The 22,452-nt window shown below is 37.4% G+C and overlaps 1 protein-coding gene across 12 annotated transcripts in view; it reads right to left on the bottom strand.

The window, feature by feature from the left end:
• The window catches only part of LOC102233011 (teneurin-3), a 323,707-nt gene that overhangs the window by 193,886 nt on the left and 107,369 nt on the right, over positions 1-22,452 (bottom strand). Inside the window, exon 1 of one of the 12 annotated variants that reach the window (XM_023333417.1) lies at positions 995-1,544. The exons of the other annotated variants lie outside the window; for them this stretch is intronic. The gene's annotated coding sequence lies outside the window, so the exon portion shown is untranslated. Of the gene's footprint in view, positions 1-994; positions 1,545-22,452 lie in introns of those variants that run through there. 12 annotated transcript variants of the gene reach the window in all.

Raw genomic sequence — 22,452 nt, 5'->3', positions numbered from 1 at the left:
CTAATGCCCACGCAAAGGCTGAGGTGTGTGTGGCAGAAAAGCAATGCTGAGGATTGCAACCTCAAAAAAGTAGGTTTCCATTTCAGGAGGATGAAAAAGAAGTCCTTTTTGGGAGAAATGTCTTCTCGGCAAAAAAAAAAGAAAGAAAAAAGTGGAAACAGTGATGTGGAGAATTCAAAGTCAAAGCGAAGTCGACATGAAATGAGACCAAGTGTTCTTTTGAAGGTATAATTGAATTAAAAGTGTCTGCTTCTCGTTCAGTGTTATCATCTAGAGGCAACCCTGTCCTCAGGACAGATCTGACCTTTAAAGGCTGACGTGAAAGTCTCTGTTGGTGTGAATTCAGTGCAGCTGCCTATCTTCAGCGAAGAGCGTCACACTGGTGTAATTCTTCAGGCCTGCTGCAATCCACAACGGCCAGTTATTTTACCAGGACAATCCCCCCTCAGCCCTGATCTGGAGCTGCTCGAAGGAAACCTGGAAACTATGCTGTCAACAACATGTTGAAACCTGGATTGAAAAACGGGCCGTTATGGAGGATTAACTTTCAGTTTGGATTGGCAGGAAAATACAACGAGGGAAAAATAACCAGCACTGAAAAACATCCCAGCATCTTACAGTCTTTCTTTAAGACAGTAGAGGAAAACCTGGTAAAAACAGGAATCAGAGAAAGAATTAAGAAAGAAAAAAAACACAGAGATTCTGAAAAAAAGCTTTTCTCCTTTTCATTGCTTCTGTTTTCCTACTTTCTTTCTGCCATTATTTCAACACACACGCGCACACACACACACACACTCGCAGTGTTGTTTCGTCAATGAGTTTACATTCAGTCAGTGAATTCACACAATGACAGTCAATTGACTAGAGACCAAGCAATTTCCCAAGGCATGCAGGCACACATTCGCAGCACACACACACACACACACACACACACACCGCCACCGTGCAGCTGGAAGAAAAGAGAAGGAAGAAAATTGAATTGGGCTGTGTGTACCTTGTCTGTGTAAGTACTCCAGTTTAAAGGGTTAAAGCTTCCAGAAACATAGGATCCTTTCAGGCTCGCGGGGGCACACGCAGGACCCGAGTGACTGAAGAAAAAGCAGGAAAACACCTCCGTCTGTCTTCTCTGGATGGCTTTTCTTCCCTCCCTTCTTTTTGGAAGAGACAAAAACGCACAAGCCTTGTGCTTTTCTTTTCTTTCTTCCTTTCCCTTTTCTTTAAATTTTCTTTACGATCGCTCTCACTTCTGATGTTGACTCTCCTCCGTCTCTTCTCTCACTTCTTTCTCATTCTCTCCGATCCATGTAAGGGATGAAAAAGGAAAACCGGTGCAGGGGAAAAACTACACCACGCTGCTGCTTTCTCCTCCTTAAACACCACGCTATTTTTTTTTCTTTTTCTTCTTCTTCTATGTCAGCTGAAGAAAACGGTTCCCTGCTCCTCACGCGCACGCGCCTGAGCGTTTGTGAGTCCTGCGTCCTCGCGTGCTTTTTGGCACCTCTGCCGCGTGTGCGTGCACCTTGTCTGCCTGATCCCTCGCGCCCTCTCTCTTTACCTCTCCGGTTCCAAAGCTTTCTGCTGGTAGAGCGAGGGAGAGGGCGGGGCCACGGGAGAAGCAGGAGGATATGATTGGCTAGTTGAAAGGAGTGAGGGCGGGGATTTCTGCGCTGTGCATTCGGAGACTGAAGGTGAAGCTGCGAGGTGGAGGAGGGCACTCCCTCGCGATGCATTCCTCGGCTCTGATCTCCCCCCCCAGTTTCATGACCGCGTCTCTAAAAAGCAGAGCAGCTACACCTCCCAACCGCCTTCGCCCTGCACACGATCCCTCTCCTTCCTCCCGGAGCCAGAAAATGTGCGCACAGCTCCCCGTATTCTCGTGTGTGGTTGCGTGCCTGAAAGCGTGCGTGCACTTGCGGTTTGAGGCAGCTGTATAAACTCCACGTACTCAGGATCGAAACAGTGGCTGGAGTGAACGAAAAAGGGAAAATATTCTAAAACATGGAAACACTTATGTAAAGAGGAAATACTTTCTATTTGTGATCTTGAAGTTCCATTTTTACTCAAAACTATCAGGTTATATATAGGAATATAACCACACGAGATATCCTGTGTGGTTGTGTCAGCTTTTAAAATATAGAGCTAAGCCAGACTAAATGTAATCTCTGAGTATTTTTATTATGAAAACATACATCTCATATTCGTGTGTTTCATACAATTAGATTTAAGTGGAGTCAGATTTCCGTTTCTTACATAAAATTCAGCAAACTTTTTAATCTAATTAAATCAAATCATTATATTGATAGTTTAACTGAATTATGTTTTCATTCAGACTACTGCAATCCAAGAGGACTCCCACTCCAAAGTATGGGCATGAATCATACAATAAAAATGTTTTGCTTTGTACACCAAGCAGACTGCGGCAGATGTTTAATCTGATTTATTCTACCTGATGGTATTACATTTGCCAAGGAATTCTTCCTTTTCATTTACTGTAAATGATCTTTATGACTGTGAAAAATCAATTTGTACACCCCCAAGATATTTTTACGCCCCTAAAAACTGTACAGATATTTCAACATTATTTATGTTTTCTGTTTTTTTTATTCACATATGGTTTATTCCATTTCTCTTTTTTTGTTTACCTTATTTGTAAAGGAAGTGGAATTTTTTTTTTCATTTGATTTTTTTTTAGTTTCTAATATTTGTATCTAAATTGAGCAGGGTCTGTTTATCAGACACACATTACGGGTTGTCTCAATTAAAATGTTGTAGTATAAAACCAAAATTAAATTTATTGGTCTTTTTTCTTTACATTTAGAAAGACACGTTAAAGCTGTTTAAAGCCACACTGTGTTAAAAAAAAATCTTGTGTTTAGTTTGTGTTTTACAAATGCACTTTAAAAATACTTTCGCTTATGAACCTTTTACTTTCATATTTCACAGAGAGGGACACACACACACACACACACACACACAGAGCTTCTATGCAAGCGCTTCTAACTCAACAGTTTTTGGACTTTGGGACCTTTTACAAAAAATTATTTCTGCGGCATAAATGAAGCACTGATATACATAAAGATGGATTATATTGACAATACATGCTGGCAACAAGGTGTCCCTATGCCAAGGAATAGGGAACTCCATCCATCAATCCACTCATTGTCTTCTTTTTATCCAGCTGGGTCAAAAGGGTAACATGACCTGGAGGGAAACTGAGGCATTCCTGTCTCAAGCAAAAATGTCCAAGTTCCTGGTGGAAACCTCAAGGGTTGAGCGTCCAAGGTTGAGTCCAGTAGGGTGGGAGCTCTCTCCAGCTGCTTATATCTAGACTTTTGTCATGATTCGTATCTCATGACCACAAGTGAGGGTTGGAATGTAGACAAAAAATTGAGAGCTCTGCTTTTTTTCTCATGACTAACCAACATAAAACGTGGATCACTAAAGATAAACATCCAGGCTGTCTATCCATCTCCCACTCCAACCTACTACCAGATGTGAGAAAGATACTGAAATATTTGTACTCTTCCACTGCTTTTAAACTAAGAGGAAGCGATCTTTTTCACTTCTTGGCCACTTCCCGCTTGCTGCCATCAAGCTCAGTGCATACTGAAGGTCATGACTTGAAGATGCCAACAACACATCATCATTTCCAAAAACCAAAGATCAGATCCTAATGGTCTCTCTGAAACCTTGATATTACATCATTGAACATTATGACGAAGATCAGGATTACTCTGCAGCCACAACACAATGCAGGACACACTCATAACCTTTCACCAGATATACAAAACACAACCTCATCCCCTTCTCTGCCTCAGCAGTTTTGAGAGAGTTAAGATCTGATCCACTGTTCAACAGCTAAGACCAATACACACTGAGTTAGAGGCTTTGACAATCAATCAGCTCCTCCTTTCTATCACCTTAAAGAAAGCGTTCCCAGGGAGACTGAGAAGTGAGCTTACATATTATCAGAACAGATCCATGACAGTCCAACCATGGCATTTTTATCCTCTCAAAGATGGCAGGGTACTAATACTACGTACTCACTCATAAAATGTATTAAATAAAAGAAAAATCTATAAAAATGTGTGTGTTTCAAAAAAAAGAAACTGAAGCAGATGACGTTTGTATACAGCACAACTCACAAATAAATCACTCATTTAGCAACCATAACATCAATGAATGGGTGTTTTCTCAACACCTTTACTGATATACATCCATAATATCACACCAGATCTGATTTATGACTGATTTCTGCCTCAACAGTGCAAGCATATTATTACCTTTAAGAATTAACTACTAAGAAATTCAATAACTCCCGATCCAAAAGACTGCCACCTTCAGGACAGACTTCAGCTTTGACAGCTAACAGACAGAGACAAATGTCTTTACCCCTTAATTATTACCCCCAAAATGGTGACAGTTAAGGGGTTAATCACAATTAAGACAATGGTTCCATGAGGACATTGGAGTCCTCATGATAGTTAAGACTTTTCATAGTAAAGTCATGGGAATAAACCATTATTTTATTGTTTTACTCACCAAAGCTGTTCATTTGTTTATCTTGAGGATCCAGAAAGCAAAATTGAAAAGCTTGTTTTGTTTCTATTTTATATGATTTAACTATCCAATAATCTTGCTTATTAACCAAGTAATGTTATTTTGGCACAAGGACAAGGCAATCCTAACCTAGAATTAAGCTCACATCATTGATGTCAAGGGTGTGAGCTTAATTCACAACATGCATGTGCATCTGAAGGTTGACTTCTGTTTTAAGATTATTTCTTCTGTTCTGTTATTTTTGCATTTGCTTTGGTGTAAGATATTCTTTTCATGTGTCCTGTTATGTATGTCCCCATGTATTATTTTCTAGGTTATGAGTCATATTTTGTCAGCTTCTCAGTTAGATCTGCGCCCAGCTGCAGATCTACAATAACAGAATGCAGTGCATTATTGCACAGAATGCACTTAAGAAACATTCTTAAGTGCATTTGTTCATTATCTTATCAGTCCTTATCAGTTTTTACTAATTCTGCTTTGTTCATTAATTGTCAGATCCTTCCTTTGCAGACAACACAGGTTTTCTTGTCCTTATGTTATTACCCTTGTTCTTCTGTTGTGCATGCCATGCACTAAACATAACATACTGATACTTAAGGGGAAAACACATCTGAACATCAAGAAATATATCTTTCATATAACATCAAACCTAGGAGATGCCTCACCTATATGGGAAGTTTGTGTACTCGTAACTCGACTGAGGTGTGAACATCTCCAAGGAAAGAACTGCAGACTTTCACAAAGCAAAAGTTTACAAAAGTCTTATGAAATCATAACTTAGTCTCTGAAGAGATAATCGCACATTTTAAATTCCTATTTACCATTACTTTTTCATTAAAGCTTCAGTGGGCCACTTTTACAAAAATATATTTTCTACATTTTTGTTAAAACTGTAACTATGTCGTAACAGTAAAACACGAGACAAAATCTGTGGAGAAAATCGACCAACTCTTCCTCCTCTCTGTGGTCCTACAGCCATCTGCAGACATACACTGCACCATTGTGGAAAAGAAAAACAAAATCCAGGTTATTGTTTATTGCATCGCCAAGAAATTATTTCACTTCACTTGACTTTTTCAAAACCTTACATGTTCTGTACAGTGCTGCATGCAACATTATACATCAAATCATGGCGGTTTCAGTGTGTTCAGGTAATTCTCTGAAACTAAACTTAGTGTTGGAACATGCTGCTGTGTTGCTACAGTTTTGTATGCTCATGTACTGTATTATCACTACTGTTGAAGAAGACTTTGACTACCTGCAGGCAATGGAGATAATGCTGTCCCCGCAAATTAGTCCAGTGTATTCCACTTATTAAAGACAATTTCCTGATTCTAAATGACTTGCTGTCAATACCGTTTTGAAGGAAGGAAAGCAGGTAAGTAGATTGCCCTATGTCAGATAATACTGCTTTTGGTTATTCTATCCCCATAATAAGTCATCACGATAATAAGTCTGTGACGTACTGTCTGTGCAGTTTTGAAAGTTCAAATATGAACGCATTCCAGATCACTCATGCATCAAGCTACAGCAGAGGACTCCAGAGTGACATCCAATATTGTAAAACACACAGACACAGGCCTTCTTAAGGTTTGCAGCCCTGCTGGAATATTACCTCAGGATCATGTCAAGGATGTCTTTGTCTTTTGCTAATATTGATCACTGACCTCATCCCCCTCACATTCCTCCATGCTCACCATTTCTACCTCATTCAAGTCTTCCTTGCCAATATTCTGGAACATTGCTTAAACTTGATCTACTTTCGTCGTCCTGCTCCTGCTTCCACCTTAAGACTGATTCAATTGGTGACTCTATACAAACATTCACTAATCATTTATCTAACTAGCATTGGCAGCTTGATTTGAGTGATACTGTATATCAATTAGCTATGTAGATGAATGTGTTGTATATGACTATACAAACTTATTCTGGTCTCAATAAGCCTTTTGGAAGACATTTTCATGATGGGATCTTCACACTACAGTGTGTGCTATGTATGGAATGCTATGGAATAATATAAAATATGGAAGCTGAAGTTGTCCTATCACTATTTCAAGGTTACATAGGACTTTGCTACTTCTAGAGGTTTTATTCTGCATTGTACTGTACAATACAGAATTAAGCAATTAGCAAGCTTCTGCTCTCAAAAAGTAGCATGATCAAAGCACACTTGAGAAAATTTTATTTTTGAGTGCTGTTAGCACAACTACAGCAATGATAAATTTTAGCTCAAACTAGATTGGAACATGTGCACATAAAATTTAGTTTGACCTTCAAAACTAACATTCTGACAAATTATCATGTTTTTGGGTCTGTGGAGGAGACCTCTTAGGGGACATGTTCACAACATCTTCCCAGGAAAGTTTCTACAAAGGAAATTTTCCTGAACCACAAATTCTCTAGACTGTCTCCTTTTGATATTAGGATCAAGTCTGCTTTCATGATAAATCGTCAAACTTCTCGCCTTATCCATAATGGACAGTTACTGCTCTTGGGAAGGTCATTTAAGGAACTTCGACTCATGACTTAAATTTTTCATTCCTGACCCATTTCTCATAATAATATGAGGACTGGGACAAAAATTTTCCAGTAAGTCAACACTAATTTTGGTCTGGTCTTTTTTTCACCACAATAAACGTGTGCCACATTGGAACCAATGCAGATTTATAATTTCTCATGCTCCTGTACTCTTCTTCCTACAAGCGTAAAAAACACTAAGATATTTAAACTACTTTTCTAAGGGTACCTCATTAAGGTTTATATTATTTAACTATTTGACAATAGAGGCCAATAGAAGATGCACACAGAGACTGGTAGTTCATGCATACTTAAGTAGCTATTATTTTTTATTGTTATCATGGTATTTCAAAACCTTTAAAAATTAAATAACCCTTAAACCAAGTTTAAAAAACCATTCCAACAATAATTCCAGGTGAGCTTTTCACTATGCAGAAATCAGACAGAAGCAGAAAGCTGTAAAACTCCAATAGAATTTTTGCTAAGCCTCAGTGCAAAGCCAACTCTAAAAGGTGTTTGCATTTTCTGGAAATACCATGCTACTGTTTTTCAAAGGGTCTTTGTCTGTCCACAAAAAATGTATAAAGTAAGTTGATGAAAAAAGAAGATGTATGAATCTAATATCTGGTCCTATAGGACTGCTTAGCACATCAGCTGTGATGTTGTTTTTGAAGTAGTCTTTAGTGTGTTCAGATTCTTACTTTACTGTCAAATTTCTTAGATTGCAGCCATGAGTGATGTGTGCGACTGTAGATGAAAAGCCTGTCAACATATTAAGTTTATGCTTTTATCTGGTTTGACATGGGGTCTTTATTTTACTGGAAACTTCAATGACAGGAACTTAATTCGTACCTTTTGGAATAAAAGCAGTAAACATGAATAGTAAATTTAAACACTTATCAAGGTTGATGGTCTACAATTTAGCTTACAGTATTATTTCACCAGTAAAAACAGAATGGTGTTAATGCTGGGAGATTGCCTATTTATGCTGCTGCCCCTACTTACCATCATTATGTAATGATTGGCAGATATCAGTTACTAACTTACACAATCAACATCGCCACTTTATTCAATTGCTTATTAAGAAATGGCACAATCAGCCAGTCATGTGGCAGTGAAGTTACTTACTGACTTCTACACCAAGCATCAGATTGGGTAAGAAAGGACTTTAAGGGGATTTGAATGCAGCATTGTTGGTGGTCTGGTGGTGCCAGATGGGCTCAACTGAGTATTTCAGAACCCACCGATCTACTGGGGTTTTCACAAACAACAATTTTTCAGGTTTATAGAGAATGGTCTGAAAAAAAGAGAAAATATCAAGAGAGGAAGAAAAGCCCTGTTAATGTCAGGGGTTAGACCATAATGGGCAGACTGGTTCAAGATAATAGGGAGGTTCAAGAAGCTCAAATAACCAGTTATTATAATTTAGGTATGTGGAATAGCATAACATGCTGAACCCGAAGCAGGTGGGCTACAGCAGCAAAAGACCAAACTGCATACTAATCCTGTCAGTTATGAATAGGAAACTGAGAATAATTCACAAAAGCTAGTCAAACTGTGCAACAACAGATTGGAAAAATATTTAGGAGCTAGTGAGGTGAAAGCTAAGGGTCAAAAGAACGTGTGCGTTTGACAACACACCGAAATCACAGCGCAATCTAGTGGCTTGGCATGGCAACTACAGCTTATTCAAGGTGTCTTGGAACTCAGCATCCAAAAATATTAGCTGTTTACAGACAGTTGTCTCAAGTAAATGCAATTTTAGAGCAACAATTCCGCCTTAATACTGACATACATTACAGGGATGTGAAGGTAGTTTTTTACACTATATAAAACCACATTCTGAGCACAAAATAAATTAATGGGAGTGGAAAAAGACAATATGGATACTGGACAGCCCAGCGTTCAACAAAGTGTAACACTTAACCAGTTTTTTGTTTGATATTTTCTGTGCCTGTTTGTAACTAAAGAGTTGTGAGAAGGAATGACAACATTAAAACAACAAGTGTTAGCATTAAATTTTTTTCTATTGGGATTGTGTTGTTTTCTTCAGCATTTAAACTTTGTTTGGGATCAACTTGACAGTTTGCAGTTTCTTTATTTGCATCTCTATCCTTGCAGAAGGAGGCTTTTTCAACACCAGTGTAGCTGGTGCCCCCCACTGTGACACACAATAGGCTCTATAGGTCTTTAGTGTGCATGTGTTCGTGTGAGTGAAAGAGATCGATACAGAGAGTCGGAGGTGTGTGTGTGTGTGTTTTAGTGAAAGATTAAATGTTCGTGCCATTTAAATACACAATGTGTGTATTTGTGCATTAGCAAGTGTGCTATGGGCTCCTGAGCTCTTTCATTTCATTGTATTGGAACCCTACTGGGCAAGTTCACCACCTTGGTGAGACATGGAGAAGAAAGAGAAGTAAAGACAAAAACAGAGGAATGCAGAGAGAGAAACACAGAAAAAGAAAGACTGACTAAAACAAGCCAACTGAGAATGTGGTGAGAAATCTAACCCAGCAACAGTGGAAAAACAAAAGAAAAAGAAAGTAGAACTTTCTTAGCCCAACTTTTTTTCATCATGGAGAATGTGGGAATTTGAACTAATGATGAAATATCTTGGCGTGACTCTATTTAATAGAGCTCTGCATGTGGCTGTTTGAGTGTGAGCCTAGGGCAGCAATTCTCAAACTCTGAACTCCGATCTGGATCTGGACTGAATGGCAAGTCATTCTGGGCCGAGGTCACACCTTACTTTTTTCAGATGAGGAACAAATGACAGCTGTGGGAAGAGTGTTGCAGACTCTCAACACCACCCCAAGATCCAACACCACCCTACAGCCCCTGCTGGTTGATTCACTTGGTACATGGGTAAAGGAAAACCTGTTTCAGTTGTCTTCTGATTCAAGACTAAGCAAAAGATAATATATAATATTTCACTTAAGGATTTACAAAGAGAGTAAAGTGATATCTGGAGCCAGATCCATAGTGTAAGAGACTTGAACACAGTGCAGCAGGAACATGAAACACATTCATTAAAAACAATATTCAAAGCAAGGTGCACAGTTTATGAAGAACACCACCATTTCACAAAGCAGTGGAAGCAGAATCAGAGTATTGGTGCAAGCAGACATTGTCATCCTCCAGTGTCCATCTAATCTGAGATATACATTCTTCACCAGATCAACTCATAATGCTTGAATAATGGTGGACCATAGTTTAGTGATTATTTTGGAAATATGATCTGAAAGAGGGTATTGATTAGTTTTCACTCATCCAGACACTGATTTACTGATGAATTCATTTTTGATGCTTTCCCTTTTTAATTATTTAAAACGACTGATATCAACATTACAGTTGGTAATCCTGTTTTCTCACATCTTTAGGTCCAAATGAACATAAAATGAACTCAGAGGTGTTGCACTGAAGGACATCTGAAAATATATTAGTGGAATGTTCATAGAAATCAAAGGAGATAATTTTTGTGCACTTACTATCCTGCTGGTTTCAAGTGAATATAGACCCACTGCCAGAAATTTTATGAAGACATGAGTTGAAATAGCTTTTTGGTTTGACAGTCAGAGGGAATGCTCTAATTTGTTTGCAGCTCAGGATCAATACAATCTTGTTATGGCTGTCATTGCAGGTTTTTGTAACTCTCTCAACCAATCTGTTTGGCAATCTTAAATACAAAATGCTTTCTAATGCCAGTGGGCTTTTATGGTGGGAAAAATAATTAAAAGAGGAAATTAAAGTATCTGCAAGAGAAACTCTGTTGGAAAAGAATATTTTGCAAATAATAGTGTTCAACTGAATTGCTGACGGAGATAAGTGATTTCTTACATTGTGCTGTTATATTTTGGGTGCTGAAAAGTTTATATTTTGAAAAGGAGAGGGAGAGGAAGGTTGAGTTCAGAAAACGAAAGGTTGAAGTACAAAGGGCCAATGAGTTGTTTCCAAGCCACTGTGGTGCTATTCAAAGCAGAGGTGCTATGTTCAACGTGTTACCCAGCAAGAAACCACAACTGTTTCTGCCAGAGTTTTATTTGGAAACTACAGCCACCTTTACTGCCAGAACACATACTCATACATCCCAAAATGATCTTATGGACTGGCAACAAAAAAGAAGGAAGCAAAACCAATACCCTGGGTGAGAACAACTACCAAAGGGAAATATATGTTTACTTTACTGTTACATTAGATAGTGGATTTTCAGTGGCTGGACTAATGGCACATTGACTCTGTTCCGAGCAATACTTCATCTTGATCATAAGTACATGGTGATTTTTCCTAGAGAATATGAAAAAGGCAATCACCCTAATGCATAGAGGGGCTGCTAATGGTAACTCAGGGTAGAGAAATCATCCAAATTATCTTTGCTAATATATATTTGGAATTTCTTTTCACAGTGGCCACTATTATTCATTTTGGGGTCATTTGAGGGTTCAAATATTTAAATAACAATTAAGCAAACAAAGAAAAAAAATAGTTTTGCTCCTCTGATTTCTTAGTCTACAGAAACCAGTTAGGGTCATTACTCATCTGCTTTTGAACAAGCATGTACAGTAATTAGGAAAGGCAAATGGCTAAGCATGTCAAGCAAAATTTATTTATATACCAAATCTCAGCAACAAGGCAATTAAAAGTGCTTTACATTATAAAAACAGAAAACATGGCATTACAACTACAAAAAAAGAGGGTTTGCAGAACCTCCAGTTTTGAGAAAGAGGGTTGGTCATAATGATATCAGACAAGGTAAAGCATTAGTCCTTTATAGCTCCCATTAGGAATTTTCCAAATGTTCCAAAGAAGATGTATGATCCAACTGACTTTGGCACAGGTTTTTTTTCTGGGTTTGAAATGTTTGTTCCAGTTGGCTTTGTAGGACTGTTATGTAGTGATGTCAAAGTTCCTCTCAAATCTTTAAGAGCCACAGATGTAATGGATTTATTGAGCGGAACTTCAGCATTCCTTTTTCCTCACAGAAACGACAATTGTGATTACATGATGGATGTCATAGACTCAGCTTAGCTCACTATAGTCGCTGCACCATTTTTACTTGTAAAAAGTACTGACATCTTGTGACTCATTTTCACTTTTTTTTTTTGCTAAATAATTACTAAAATCAAGAAGCATTATGTGTGGCCCTCCTCTTTTGAGCCGGGCTATGACAGTGTATCATTGTGAATGAGATTACAGCCTCTTTGTCAGACCTGGAAATAACTATAATAATCTTGACCAATGTGCCCCTGTAGTTTGGCATGTGAGCAAGACAGAGTAATTTGTGTGTGTGTGTGTGTGTGTGTGTGTGTGTGTGTGTGTGTGTGTGTGTGTGTGTGTCTCGACCAAACTGGTTTTAAATAATAGTGATCACTTGGATCATGTGGGTTGGACTAAACCGTTTAAGATGAATGACAGACGTGCTGTTTTACCCACCTGTTGCTTGATTACCATAAAAAAACCAAAACAACACACATACACACACACGCACACACACGCCCACCCACACCCATGCACACATAAAAGGAGAGAGAAAAATTCAATAACGATTATATCAGCATGCCCAAATCCATGTAGAATATTACCTTTTCTTATTTACACAAAGGTGTGTTGATTTGGCACGCGCAATGAAGCTTTTCAAATGCCATTCTGTTTCAATAGTTTGTGCACATTCTTCTAAAGAGCTGGCAAAGTGTGACCACTTTATTACAAGTGGCAAATAGAAAATATTTCAAATCAGCTGTAGTGTTACATGTGTGCTGAGGATAATTTCATCAGAGTTTTCAAAGTGCGAGCAAATGAAAGGTAAAAAAAAAATCCCATTAAATGAGTCAGTTTATTTGTAACTACAACGACAATAGGTAATAGTAATTTTTTTAAATTGAATTTAATCTTTGACTGACAGCTGTGATTAAGGTGCTATAATCACAGTCAGGTGTAAAGATGGAAAGCAGTAGATGATCTGTGAACTTTGATTGTTTTCATACTGACTAGTTTTAAAACCTCATTTCTCTCTGTTAGTTTGTGCGTTTACTTTTTGCAGCCTTTGCCGTTTAATCTGCAGCATGTCTGAAATACGAGTAACACAGACATCTGGAACCTCTAAAGGTGTTCGCTAACACTGGCTCTCATATGTTGCTTGAGGGGAATACATGAAGAAATGTAAGAGTGCCCACAAAAATGCTTTTAGAAAACAATCTTAACTCTGGCTTTCAGTCATTATTGGAAAACAGGCAACTGAACTGAAATGCAGCCACATGAGAAGAACAAACTGAAATGATTCTAGGTAATTCAAAACAACCACAGTAAATGCATGACAAACATGGTTTTCTTCTTTTTTTCCCCCCCTTTATTCTCTTGGTATTTTTTTATACAAACAGCATATAAAGCCATTATGAGAAACTGCAGGCAGAGTGTTTGGTACGTTGGACAAACAGCATCATCTTGTTTTTGTTCCATCAAAAGGGCCTCACCTTACTATTCTGGAAGTGGTATCAGTGATCAGCTGCCCCATTCTAAAGAGAATTAGGTTTAGACCTGAGGCTTGAATTCAGGTTAAATTTAAGCTAGGGTTGGCACCACCTGGTACTATCTAAGATCGTTGGCTGAGGCGATTATATAAAAATGAGTCAAGGTCAATGATGTTTTAGATAGAATTACTATGTCAGCTTTAATGTGTGCATTTGTGTGTGAGAGAGGAAAAAATAGAGAGAGATAGTAATGTATATAACAACAGCTACAGGAGAGAGGAGTGACTGCATCCAGCTGGTAATGATATTTGCAGATTTGTTTTTTCTACACAGGGGTTGCTCCCTGAAAAATCCTCACAAAGAACAAAAATAGGCACATAAAAACAGGGTTTGACTATCCACCAATGGCACGATTAGGTTTGCTGTATAAAGCACAACACAAAGAGGGCGCTAATCATCCAATTACAGTCATAGTGCAGGGCTGCCAGCTGAGTGAAAATAAAAATAAATGTAGTTTTAAAAGGCACTGGAGTAAAGCTACATAGGATGATTATAAATGAAAAGTTGTATGTTTGTTAATTACATAAATAAGCATTGTACATTAAACATACATAGGCTTAGCTCTTTCAGTCACTTAAATTAAATCATCTATTCATCCTGTGCATTTTTAAAATTCAGATTCAGGAGCAAATTCCAGACACTTCCTCCCATAAAACTCCTTAGCTCCTCTTAAAGAAACTCAAAGCATCCCAGACTAGAAGGGGTATGTATAGTCTTCATCTCCCCTGGGATAGGTGGGGTTTTTCCATAAGACCTGAGAAGGGAGCAGCCCAGAAATTGTCCTTCTACCCGGTACCTGAACTACTTTAACCACTATTTTCTATGCAACAGAGCAACTTTACTCAGAGATAGTTTAGCTACCTTTTAATGGAAGCTCATTTTAGCTGCATGTGTCTGTTTCACAATCCAATTTGATGCTAATATATATCTTCTAACCATTTCTGAAGGTTGGAATATTAACTCACCTCTAAATTGAGTGCACCAACTTTTGGCTCAGCTCCTTCTATAACGACAAGCGAGAGCTACACCACAATTATCACAGACAAAGTCAATTATGTCTATCCATCCCCTGCTCCACAAGACACCGAATACATCCACACGTCTGCAACCAAAAGCCATTCAAAGACCTGTATGATCCTTTAATCAGTTGACAGCAGGTTAACAAAATCCCGTTTGACTGACTTCTTTATGTGACAATTTTTTTTAGATTCAGTAAATACACTCTTGACATCCTAAACCTGATCCAACAGCACGTCTGATATTTAATAATATATGTTAGCATTACACAGATACCTTTCAAAACAGCGGAACTAACAGTTTTTCCAGCCCACGACATTTCTGTGCTTTTTTAGCTTGGACCACAGTCCACTGACTGGGTTATGATGAAGCCTTTGGCTTGTACTAAACAACAGGATTAGTCCCTTCAGCATGTCACTGTGAGTTTTAGTGTGACAAAACTGTTCCACTTTTTACCAGGGGGAATCACCATGGCAACTGTTGTTGGAAACTTAACTAGCTTCTGTGCAGGTCATGTTCGTGATAAGAGATCAGCATGTGCAGAAGCAGACCAATCAGATTTTTTTTTCTTTTTCTTTTCTTTTCCAGAAAATGGTAAGGCATCAGAGCATAAACAGTCAGAGGGTCTCCTCTTTCTTCCACAGAGTCAATGTCTGCTTTGTGCTTTCAGTCTGGGAGTAAGTACTGTAAAGTTGTTTTGTTGCTTTCACGATTAAGAAAATTATATTGAATGTGTTTCAACATCCAACAGAACATCATCCTTAATATATTTCTTTGTTTTATCAAATAGTATGAAACCAGCCTGCAGTACACTCACCAAATCACCTGGTGACAAAGCAAATTAAAATTGCAGTCACATTTTTCTAGGAAACATCTAATATTCAAATAGTCAAATAGCCAACTTATTACACCCCTACAACAATTTCCATTTCTGTTTTTAAATTAGAAATAAATGTAAAAGTTGACCTACTGATTTTAAATGTTATCATTTCTACTGCATGTCTTGATTTTTGTCATAAAACCATCACCTTAGATTACTGTGGATACATAGAAACTGATGTGGCTAGAAGTTCTAGTCTTCTGCACTGATGAGCAAAAACATTACTGCTAGGTAAAATATGCAGATTCCCCATATTTATCAGTTCATACAGCAGGTAAGTACTGCTAATTACAGGACAAAATGAAGACAGTTACCAATCATCCCAAGATCTGACATCCCAGGCAGAGGTCCGCCCATGCAATACTCAGAGAGCATATATATATATATAAATACAAAATATCTACATGGGAAACGTTAAGGGCATCCACACCAGAGCTGTTTGGCGTGGTTTTTAATGGACACGAGTTTGCTTCCTGGAATAGTCCACTTTATTTGGATAGTTGTGAAAGCTCGTATAACCTCTGGTGCTGACCAAATAAGCAAACTGTGGTCGGACTGAAAATGCGGGTCTGGGTTCACTTGCAAGTGAACTCTTCTAGTGGAAAATGTGAACACACTATCCAGCAAACCAAAGAGAGTGGCACCATGCTGGTGAGTTCACAGGTTCTCTGGGAAAACAGTTAGGTTAGAACAACAAAGTAAAAACAAAAACCCTACGTATAAAAATCTGCTGCTGAAAGGGATGGATTTCTTCTTCTTCATTTTTCACCCTGAGTCAGAGATCATTTCAGGCATTATTACCCCAAATAAACAGCTGTTGTTGTGCAACAATAGTTTGGTTTGGCTATGAATAATTATTACTGAAAGCAATAAAAAAGAAAATTTGTAATTTAAATCAAAATCACCAAGTTGGGGTGATAATTAAGGCTATTATTTCCTTAATTATCAGGAAATAATAGAAAAATAGTCGTAGCAGTCTGATTGTACCCAAGCATGATGAAGGTTTAAAATCCTACAAAACACAATAAAATAGACAATGAAAACAATATTAATATTGCTTATTTCTAACCCATCTTATGATATTCCTAAGCTAACTTATCTTAGGACAAATTTACCTACAGTAAGCTAACCTAAACTATCTTATCTTAGGATAAGCAGGACAGTCCCACAGACTATTCTGTTGAATCAAAAAAAGACTCAATTAGTGTTTTATATATTAGAGGTCATGACAAAATAGTTATAAAAAACTAAACAAGCAAGGTTTGTTTGGATTTGTTACCAGGAGACAGCCTCCCTAAAAACAATTTAGAAACATGAGACTTGCAAAGTAACATCAGAATTACAGTTTCTTGAACAAACTTGTTTGGACACAGCAGGTCAAAGTACAGATGTTTGGCCATAATAGAAACAGTAATGCTATTATCAGGAAACACTAAATGCAATGCATCCACGCACTGAGCTTAAGAGTGTTTTTCAGTCAAGGGACCAAAAAGTCATTGAGCTCACTAAGAATGTGTCTACATAACAAAATATTATTTGGTTAAAACATGAGGACCAATGTGCCCTGGACAGACTGGCGACCTGTCCAGGGTGACCCCGCCTCTCGCCCGGAATATTAGCTGGAGATAGGCACCAGCACCCTCCAACCCCACTAGGGACAAGGGTGTTAGAAAATGGATGGATGGATGGATGGATGGATGAGGACCAATGCCCAATAACTAAGACTTGACTGAAATTTGGTCATCCAACACCACAATGAGCTTAAACACAGCACAGATTAACAATGAAATGGCTAAAGGTAAAAGGTAAAGGTAATTTTATTTATAAAGCACATATTCAGCAACAAGGCAATATAAAGTGCTTTACAGGCTTTAAAAGGAAATATTAAGAACTAAGTATCAAAGTCCTGCAATGGCCCAGTCAAAGTCCAGACATTAACCTGATTGAAGTGTTGTTGTGGGACGTTAACAGATTTGTGGAGAGACAAATGCCTGGAAAACTCAATCAAGCACTTGATTCAACGATTCAATCAAATGCAACATTTCTGTAAAGAACAGCAGACAAAACTGTCTTCATTACTGTAGAGCAAAGATGCAATGATCTGCTTCTGCATCCACCAATATTGATGTCAAACAAATGTACTAATTTGCAGACTTGCATACCTGCAACTGCTACCTCAAAGAATCTCCAGTGATATATTAGTGCTATAAACTATCTTGTTCATCAAGAGAAGTGGTGGACAAACACTTGAACACAAAGCAGGCTGCAAAGAACTGGCTAAGGTAAGGTTAAAAAAGCTCTGTATAGGTGTAGGTCTTAGGTGAGAGGTTCAAGTGTGCAGGATTTTCTCAGGAGCCTTTCTTCATGTTCTCTTTTCTCTACCAGCTATGTTGTTTGACCTCGATTACTCACTATTGTATATCTTAACTTCCTATAATTACATTCTGCTCTTAACCTCCTACTCTCCCAAAGAAAGAAGAAGAATAGAGCATTTTGAACTTTTGGCCTTGGATTCTTCATCCGTTTGTGTTTGTTTGTGGAACAGAGAAGAAGAGATGCTCTTTGGCAGGTGGTAAATACAGTAACCTTGTATCCATTACACAGAGATAGACACAGCCCATAATAAGTTACAAAGTAGAACAAAGCTGAACAAGTATAAGCCGATTAGAAATACCTTGAGTATGCATTGTGGGGGAGATAAGGCTTAACAGAAAGGGGTGGTGTTAGTTTGGAGTGTGATAGAGGAGGAGAAAAAAGCAAAAAGTAAAGCAGCTGAAAGTGCATAACTCATTCATAAGAACTGTTTCATCCTTCCTTTTTTTACACAGACTATTGATCTCCTCACCTTTTTGATGTCCCTACCCTACTTCTCTTTGTTATCTCCTTTTAGATTTTGTGATTGGTTCAAAACTTCTGTCTGCTCATTACATGGATCAGGATAAAATTAAATTGACAGTGCATGTAACAGCCATACGTAGGCATGACTGTGTTTAGATAAAAGGAAGACTGTTTAAACACATGTACATGCTGTTGCAAGAATAACAACAGCATGTACATGTGTTGTACATGTACAGCATGTAATCACAGTAAATTATGATTTCTTTATAAACGCATATGAAGAAGACGATACGCAACAGGTTCCAGGAACCAGGAAGTCCAGGGAGCATATCATCCTGAGGCTTCGTGCACAATTGCCACCAGTGCAGATCTTGCACAAGGTGAGTGTGCATGAAGTGAGTGTAAATGCATCTTCAATGAAAGCGAGGTCAAAATCTTTGGAAAACTTCCTTGTAACAAGCATCACAGCATAAATCTTATTGCTATCCAAGAGAATTGTCAAAGACAGATTGAAATTCAGCACAAATTATATGGATATACGGGGTAGGAGACATGTGCATCTGATGAAAGAGAGTGGACTTACTACCAATTCTGACTCTATCTCAGCCAAAATGCAATCAAAGGGACTTGCAATAACAATTTCTTTCAACAATTAAGGAACAATTCATTAACAATCTGTGTAATGCAGTTTGATTACACGTCAGAGGAAAGAAGGTTCAGGTAAGAGGCATCAAATTTTGGACTCAGATTCACAGAGAATCTTAGGTTTGTGCTAAAAAAGCAGGTAGAAAACAGAATCCAACAAACTCCACACACTAAAAGAAGGTTATTCAGCATCAGTTAGGATTTGACCCAGAAGTTGATTTCGAGCATGTCAGGAGAACTGCATAAGTTGTTTAGAAGAGAGATCAATACTGTAAAGAAAAAGGTTATCGAAGCCTTTATAAGTTGGAAAATGTTTGATGCAACATGTTAGTTTTGCTATGGTCCAATCACTCAAGATGCCCCTTTCTAGCACGCTGTAAAATCTTAATAGAAACAGGTCAGCAGAGACTGGAATTACCTTTGAGCATGCAGAGTTGTGATTAAGATCTGCAGCTGGTAGCTCTATGCTGCATTTTGTTACTCTGAAGCCACAGAACCGAGTTAACTTTTGATTTAACATTGAGAACAATTTGGCATTTGTTCATCTTAAAATTGTTGCCATTTATAGATAAAAGTTCATTAAAAAATATGTAAAAACTTCAAAGTTGTTTTCTCTTTTTATTGTTCTTGCTTTTCTACTTGAAATTTAAATTAGCTTCTTTAATGAGAACCTAACACACTTGTTTAGTGAGTGGCATTGATTGCTTAGCAGCAATGCCCCATAAGTACCCTTTGCAAATGGAACAATAAAACTTTTTATTGTCCCCTAGGAACAATGAATGAGCATATGTGGGAATGGCAGGGTATGAGGATCAATATCTTTAATTTAGCGCCACGTTTTGTGTTTAATTATGAGCTATGCAAAAATTCATTTTAATCAGAATAATCTTTGAGTCTTAATGAGATTGGGGAAAAAATTAAAAAGAAGTCTCCAAATGTTATTGGAGGTTCACACCAACAATATTGTTGTGTTTCTAAGTTTAGGACTAAATATCAGTGAGAAGAGAATTTACTGAATTTCAAGAGCTACCTTGTGATTAAAATAAGACATGAATTTATTCTCACATTGATAATGTTTTGTATGTCTATGGCAGATTAATATTGTCAGAGCAGTGATGACCACAAAAAGAGTCACTACAAAAATGATCTGAAGTTTGTACTTTTTTGCATTATTTGGTTACAGACCCTGAAATAATGTGACAAACATTGTCTTGGGAAAACAATAACCTTACATCTATGTTTACATTAAAACTACTTTTCACTTTTTAAAGAAACAGCTATTTTTATAAGGAAAAAGGTTGGTTACATTAATATTCTTTGTGAAGAAGAATATTTTGCAAAGCAATAGCTAAGGCCCCAAGAACTGTGTGCTTTTATGTATGTCAGAAAACTGGTTTTCTAAAGAATATCTGTGAATGTTTATGGGTTGCTATAGCCTGAGGAGATCTATAAATATATTTAAATAGGATGTCAAAAACAACAAAAAAAATAATCTTTCACATCAGCTTTTTCAGGACAAGTTTCTTCAGCCAATGTCAAAAGTCATAAAAGTTCCAAAAACAACATCAGAAATGTTTTTTGAGTTTATGTGCTTATTTATTTATTTATTTATTTTTACCCAAAAAATAGACACAGGGTGTTGCAATCTCCTTATGGCCAAAAGCTTCCATAAAAGGGAAGCTGGCAGGGTGGTGGCTAAGTGTCAACTTCCTGGGTGTGTGACCAGGTGTGTGTTGGGCCCACGTGCTCCATTGTTTGGTGACTGTGGTAAGTTTGGAGGAAAACTGTTTTAAATTGATCATTTTAATAATGTAGTATGCTGATGTGCTGATTATACACAGGGCCACACTATTACTGACATTCCAGTAGTAGCATTGCCTGGGCATGTGACTATTCAGTGCTGCAGGTAGGCTTTACACATTTGTGTTTTTCATCAGATTGTATTGTATGTTTTTGTTTTTATATTGTTGTTTTTGTTGGGTAAGGTTGCAGCAGATCTTTCGGTTTTGTCCTTGAGTGTTGATTTATGCAATGCAGGTATGCAGTGTTTTTAATTTGCTTTAGATTGATTTGATTAAAGTGTTTTTTATAAGTGCTTAATTTCTGTATTTTGTTTTTACAGATCTATCACTGCTTCCTGCTGTCCTTTAGAGTTTGATTTTATTTTTTTTTCGTTAGTCCGCCCAGCTTTAAGATCGTTGGTCTCCCCCTTAGTATTTGTGAAGGCAGACTAAGAATTTTTCACTTATTTTGTGTTTGTATGCCCTGTATTTCGTCTTTGGGTCACTTCCCTGAATACACACATTCCATGTCGCTGTTAATCTTAAATATCTGAGAGCCTTCATTGTTGATATTGGGCCCCCCAATTACCAAAATGTGGTTAAGAATATATATTGTTTTCAAAACGGGCACCTTTGTGAAGAACACAAAAAATGCTTTTTGTAAGATAAAAAAAGTCATTTTAACTTATCTTTTTCTTCCTAATTGTCCTGGCATCAGTGGGGAAGAAGCCCCCCTTCCATCCCTCCAAATATGAACACAAAAGTAGTTTGGCTGATTTATTTCAAGTTCCTATGCCACAGACAGCTTGAAAGTAGTTGATTTCTATCTATCTGCACCATCTTTTCTATAATAGTTAGGATGTTTTTGTGCAAGTTTATCGATTACATGTAAGGTAAATCTTTTGAGTCACAGAAGCAATTAGCAAATCTGTCATGATGTACTTTAGCACAAGGAGCAAAATAATAATAATAATAATAATAATAATAATAATAATAATAAATGGTATAATTTTACCACATATTTGATTCTTGGATTCTCCAGTGGAAATACTGCATTTAGTAATAAAGTGAGACAGAAAAATATATTGTAAAAGTATTTATCTGATTTATATATTTCCATTTTAATTCAAATTATTACATATAATGACGTACAACAATAATTTAATACATTATTTTTGAGATTTGTGTCACTGTTGGCTTTGATGAATATCATTTACAAACTGTTTCAAACAAGAAAATTAAAATCCAAAGTATGGAGCCAATAGCAGGGGGAAAAAAGAACATATAGAATACAGTATGAATCATGCATTTATCATGTATCAGGTAAGTATTAGCTAATTTTCTATCTTACCCAGGGCCCAGGCAGGGCTGTCAGCTGGCCTGTGCGTGGTGGTGGAGGAGCATTGAATAATTACTGTGGGAATCTGCTGCTTATGTATATCGAATGTGGTGAGGGGGCATTAGACAATACCATCACTAACAGTCTTCATCATGGCTGCTTTCATCTGTATACTTCTTGAAATAAATTTTTTCCCCAAATGTTTTTTTCTTCTCTATTAGTTAAAAATGATGAAGTTATTCTTAGTTAGTTTTTCATATCAATAACAGTAGAGTGTCTGTCAGTTTAAGAATATTAACAATGCCACAATGCCACCCTTTGAATGAGATTCATGAAAAGACAGACAGACTG

The sequence above is a fragment of the Xiphophorus maculatus genome, chromosome 5 (assembly GCF_002775205.1).
Source record: "Xiphophorus maculatus strain JP 163 A chromosome 5, X_maculatus-5.0-male, whole genome shotgun sequence".
Taxonomy (NCBI): Eukaryota; Metazoa; Chordata; class Actinopteri; order Cyprinodontiformes; family Poeciliidae; genus Xiphophorus; species Xiphophorus maculatus.
The sequence above is the reverse complement of the archived record's forward strand: the minus strand, read 5'-3'. Positions and strand labels throughout refer to the sequence as shown.